Source organism: Chlorocebus sabaeus, chromosome 7 (assembly GCF_047675955.1).
Source record: "Chlorocebus sabaeus isolate Y175 chromosome 7, mChlSab1.0.hap1, whole genome shotgun sequence".
Lineage (NCBI taxonomy): Eukaryota > Metazoa > Chordata > Mammalia > Primates > Cercopithecidae > Chlorocebus > Chlorocebus sabaeus.
Window position 1 is genome coordinate 66,580,080 of NC_132910.1, and position 6,000 is coordinate 66,586,079.

Below are 6,000 nucleotides of genomic sequence, written 5' to 3' on the forward strand. Positions count from 1 at the left end.
CTTGCACTTTAGAGTAATGAATAGAATTAGGACTGTTCTATGCATTCACAGGAGCATATGCATCTCTGCATCTGTTACCTTTCCTTGTATTAATCTTTAGTGATGTTCTATCTATTTCTGAAGTTTAAATGATTGTTATGTAGGCATGAAAGATTATTCAGTACATCAAGAATAAGAAGAACTCTTTTGAGATGTCTGATGAACTATGACAAATTCTGTGGATCTGCAGTCTACAATTGAATTTCTGATCCAGGAATGGAATCAAGCCAAAGCATCTAAATGTGTGAAATCACCTTCCCTTCTCTCTTTTTCTTCCACTAGCATGGCAGTTGGCCTTTGGGTTGTTTATGAATGTTGATATCCTTAAACTACTAGATATAAAAATGATTTAGGGGATTTAAAATTTCTAAGGAAAAATTATTTGTATTTATTATTATCATTTTATTTTTTTACCACTAAGGTGCATTTGCTATATGGAAAAGATGTGACTGATATTAAAAAGAGAGTGTTGGAAAAGGGAGCAAAGAATTACACTTAAATAATTTAGTAAATTAAATGGAAATGTATAGGTGAAAGAACAGACCATATGTTAAAGTCAACATCACTATTTCTGTGAAATAAATCTTCCACCTTATTTTACTTTTCCTCTATTGCTTATTGCAGTTTAACCCACTCTTTCTCTTCATTTTCCCCACTTACTCTGTGTTCAAACCAGGTTATTAGATTAATAATTGCCACAATACTAAAGATGAGTGATTTGCTTTCCAATTATGCAAGAGAGCATGTAAGTTGAAGTGGCAAAAATGAATAGAAATAAAGAAAGGAGGGAAAAGGGGAGGAAGAAAGGAAAGAGGAAAAGAGGAAGGTAGGAAAGCAAGAAGGAAGAAGAAGGAAGGAAAGAAGGAAAAGGGAGAGAAGGAAGGAAGGGAGGGAGGAAAGGAAGGAGGAAGGGAAGAAGGACAGAAAAAAGTGGTAAAATAAGAAGTGGAGAAGACAGAAAAGAATGAAGAAAAAGAATAGAGAAAGAGAGAGGAAGGGAAGGAAAATAAGAAAAATGAGTTAAAAAAAAAAAAGAGAAGAAAGAAAGGAGCAAGTGAAAAGAGATCAAGGAAGCATTTCTCCATTTACTTTTTACTTGAATATCGTGAACCTGGCCAAGCTAACTTTCAGCTTCTACATAGTTATAGTTGACGATGTATTCCATTAAGGACTTTTAAAAAGGAGGTTAAATATTTGCAATAAATCACAACATAAGTTCAATTGATGGTGGAATTTTCAAAATAGAGAAATTCCTCTAATTTGGGAACAAATGAAGCGTTTGGCTGCATATTAAACTCATGTGTTTTTTAGCTTGCTGAAAGTTGCTTTCTTCATTGAACTTTTCAAATATTTAAAATAATAATTTCCAAACAGAGTACAAATTGGGAGAGAAGTCCCAATTCTATAATTCACTAGACTCATCACTTTTGTTTCTCAACAAAAGTCTCACTTTTGTTTTCTGAGTACAATATCAAATTACATTCTCAAGCATTTAGACATAGTCAGTTTTAACCCTTTTTTTCTCAGATTTTTAAAAATTTCAACTAATTACACATAACTATTTATATAGTGTTAATGAAGTATATAATCTCTCTTAAAAGATATATCTAAAATAGCATATGTATGTAAATGACCTCAAAGGGTCACTTGCAAACCATTATTTAGCCTGTCATATGTGGTTTATTTTATTAAAACCTATTTCATGGCATGAATTTTCTGAATACTGATGAATATAGACAAACTATAACAATGCAAAGAAAATAAATACATTAAGTTATATCAGCAAACATGTTTACCTGTAGGAATGAAGAGTAATTTACTATTCACGTTTCAAAAAAATATTTTTGTCTTGAAATGCCTGAGGCTATTAATGAGTTTGGAATTCATTTTCAGACTATTTTGGCTTTTGAGGAAATCTGTTTTCAATTCAATATTATTTCTAAAAGAAATTTTAGATTTGTCACCTCTAGAAAGTGGTAGTTTTCCTTAGAAAACTGAGATAAAGAAAGCTTGGAAATAGAACTGTATCTATTAGAAATAACTGTATATATGTGTACACATTCTGCATTGCAAATAACACCTCTAACTTCTTAAGCTTGCTGAAAATAACTTTTAAAAATAGTGCATTTAACACCCTGCATAACAGCATAGCTGAAAGTTTCCTGAAGTGTTAAAGAAAAGGCTAGCTAGCTGTTTTATCATGATGGCTGAAGGCGGTAGCATTGTGTGACACCTGACCCATTTATCTCACTTCATAAACTTCAAATAAATCAACAGACAACATGCTTTTCTATTTTTCCTAGTTATTTGGGGGTACATAATGAGGGTTTACCTTATGCTTGTTGTCTACCTTCAGAAGATATATACTACAACAGTATTTAGCATGTGTACCTTTACTGTAAATTTTACTAGGCCAGGTATTTTAATAAAACCTTCACATTTCTTTCTTTTGGCATGTATCCATATGTGTCATTTCTGATCTCTCTGACTTTCCAAGATCATGGTTAGATGATGCATCTCATCTTTATTTATTTTTATTTTCCTGAGTATAAAGTATATTTTATAGGAGTTTCTGCTAGGCTTATTTGCATTTTTTTAATAGAGCAACTTTTAATAAAGAACAAACCTTTGTTAGTTTAAAATTTAGCTCTACTTAGAAAATATATTTGCTGTTTAAATATCCCACAGTTTGTACTGCAGAAAAAAGTAACACTTCAGGTTAGACTCTAAACATAATGCATTATCAATGAATTTTAGCCCAGAAAGAATTAGCCTTCTGGGTGCACAGCTTCTCTGTCTTGGCTTCCGGCCAGGGCTGATATTCTAGCTTTATTTTATGTTTCCCCAGCTGCTTTCTAAATCTGGGGAGGCAGCACCAGCCAGAATCTTCTAGTTTGAACACAGTATGCTAAATGCTTCTCTCTTCTTCCTTAGTAGTTGCTTGTAAATGATGCACACAAAGTTTGATCTTTGGATTTTATTTCCAAAGGCCCCTTTTCCACTCAAACAGAAAATACAAGGCAATCATATGAACACTTAACCTACTGGGGACAACTGTTTTACTGGGTTAGATACATTTATTTAGTACCTTTAAGAACTAATGTTAGTATTGAGATTGAATTAAGTTTATTTTACATCTAAGTACAGAATGCTTTTCTTTGGGAGAAGAAAGAATAGATATAACAGTTTTAATCTCAAATGAAAAATGAAAGATCTTTATTTTCCTGAGGTAAACATAAGTGTGAGCACGTATTTCTATTTTGATTGTCAATTATAGAAATTCAAAATTATGACTTAATATATTTATATATAAAACTAGTCCACATATACTTCCTTTTGGTGTTTAGGATAATACATTTAAAATGATACATTTCTTAAATAATAAGCCTATCTTAGAGAAAACAAAATGCAATTTATGTATATTTGCATATGTATTTATTACTTATATATTTGCATTAATCAATTTTAAAAATTCAAATTTTCATAAGGTTTTACTTTCCTTTTATTTAAAAACAATGCCTGCGTTTCTAAATTGGATCTAAGGGTGATTTTCATGTTATAGCTAGTAAGTCATATATATTATAATTTTTTCAAAGGGTTTTTAATGTATCAGTCTTAGTGGTGACCAGGTGCCATTCAGATAGAGTTAAAAGGCCCATTCTGCTTAGTATTAAATTTCTAAAAATCTTCCCAATTAGCTTATTATGAGATGTCTATCAGTGTAAACATTGCTTAATATTGATCACCATAATGTATTGTCACAGGATTTTTTATATTAAAAAATGTCAACAATAAGAGTAGGCTTAACTTCCATTTATATATTGAGATAAATGTAAATGGCAAGTATATTTTGCTTATTAATTAGTTACTTTTTTATGAATTCCAGTTGAAAACTTAGACTGTTGTAGTCAGTAGACTTTATATTCTTCATATAAACTTGCTACTCACATGCACACACACGCACACAACTGACGAGCACAGAGCCTATGTGACACTGGGATATAGCTAACTAGTGTGCTTTTAATAGAGTAAATTACTCTTTTGCTTTGAAAAAAAAAAAAAAAAAAAACCTTTAAATCTTTGTGGGAAAATTCATTGCTTCCTAGTTTTGGGGAAATTCAACCAATTACAATAACTTTTGTCTTTATCAATTTCCTCTTGGGGCAGAAACCTCACAGGATTTTAACCATGTTGTTGGTGAGAAAGTAGAAAACTAAAACCATTCTGAGAGTTACAGAAACACATCAATATGTTGGTATGCAATTTATGTTAAAGCGCTTATGCTACTGTGTAAATAAAAATATTCTGATAGAAGGCACCATGAAAATAAGCAAGCGTGAGTTTGAAAGAGACATGATAAAGCATAAACTTCAAACTTCCTCAAGCTGTATGAGAACTCACAGTATAATTTATCATAATAAACAAAACATATCATCACTTAAAAAGCTATGACAGGAATTCTGAATAATATAGTATTTTATTAATCAGGAGAAATTGTAAGAAAAATAAGGTTTAAGTTTCCTTATTTAGCTTCCTCAAATAGAGATATTGAAAAGAATGAGTAAAACCATATTCCAATAATATTTCTTGTTTTCCAACTTATTCTGTGCTTGAGGAAATTGGAGGTATACCATAAAGCTTTCTGTCCTCCTAGGAAACTATGCTTAGGGCATATGACATATATTGTTCTAAGAATTTATTTTTCTTTTCTAATAGGAGGTAAGAGGAAAACACCTATTTCTTTATAAGCAATTTATGACTGTATCATACAATTTCAAATGTCTGTGACAGCTGTTTATCTAAAGCAGACCATTAGAACAGAGCATGCCTACAAATCTCAGGTCCAAAGAAGAGGAGTTCCCATCTTCGGTAATTTGAATGCCATGTTTTCAGTAACACTTATTAGGGAAACATTTATAACCCTACAGTTAACTTTGGATGTTGAATTTGTAAAATTCGCACTTTTAATATGAAAAGGCTAAAATTGTATCAGATAAGATATTTCCTATGCAAATGTTCCAGCAACTGTTTAAATTTTATCAAGTTGTATCTCTTTTTTTTTTTTTTTTAAGGCAGGACTGTATTTTCTATTTCCGTGCAAATATAACTTCTATAAAGCATGATGACAGGTAAGCACACACATGCGGAAAAGGGAGATTGAATTTGGTTTCAAAATATTATCTGCTTCTACATAAATCTTTCACAAATAAAACTTTATTGTGTTCGACTTGTTTACATAGCTAAGCAACGCATATTCATTTCTGGTACACGCCTCGATTTCAGCAAATTAAGCAGTAACTTACCTAGAGAAGCATTTCAATATTTTGTCTTTTCCTAACTTGAATTTATCCCGAGTTAGAACATGAGATATCCAGTATTCAGGTTCACTTGGCTCCAGGTTAATTAGAAGGAGCTTTCAGTTCATGCAATCTGCCTCAACAATATTCCAAGAGCACTCTCTAGCTCCAGTCTTAGTATCTGAACTCTTCCAGCAGAGTCCTTTTATTTATACACACATTGTCCTTTTCAAAACAAGCAGCCAGCTGGAATGATTCAAACCTCTGTTCAGCACACCGTTAAAATGCAGCTTCCTTCTTGGACACGAGAATTACACCAGGGAGCAGACCGAGTACAGCAAAAAGGCTATGAGAACTATTTAATCACCGGAATACCAGCTGCTCCTGCTCTGCTGTTGCTAGTGCTGCTGTGCCTCTTGTTTAGCTGTAGTCGGTCTTTCTCTCCCTCCCTCTCTCTCATATCTCCAGAACTATAAAGGCAGCTTTGCCGGATTATGATTGGCAGAAACAGCCAATTCCTTCAGCTAATCATCCTCAAGACTTTCAAGGACCTGGAGCTGTTGTGATGTCATCCAGTCAGTGGGATGTTACACATGAATACATTCCAACAGAAGCTAATTCAGCGATGGGCTGCATTCCTCTCACACCGCGGTGATTGATTAGA

The 6,000-nt window shown here is 32.6% G+C and overlaps 1 protein-coding gene across 1 annotated transcript in view; it reads right to left on the reverse strand.

The window, feature by feature from the left end:
* Nucleotides 1-5,754, reverse strand: part of LOC103236155 (N-deacetylase and N-sulfotransferase 4) — a 290,410-nt gene extending 284,656 nt beyond the window's left edge. The window contains exon 1 of the mRNA XM_007999644.3: nt 5,343-5,754. The gene's annotated coding sequence lies outside the window, so the exon portion shown is untranslated. The remainder of the gene's footprint in view (nt 1-5,342) is intronic.
* Nucleotides 5,755-6,000: the final 246 nt, after the last annotated feature.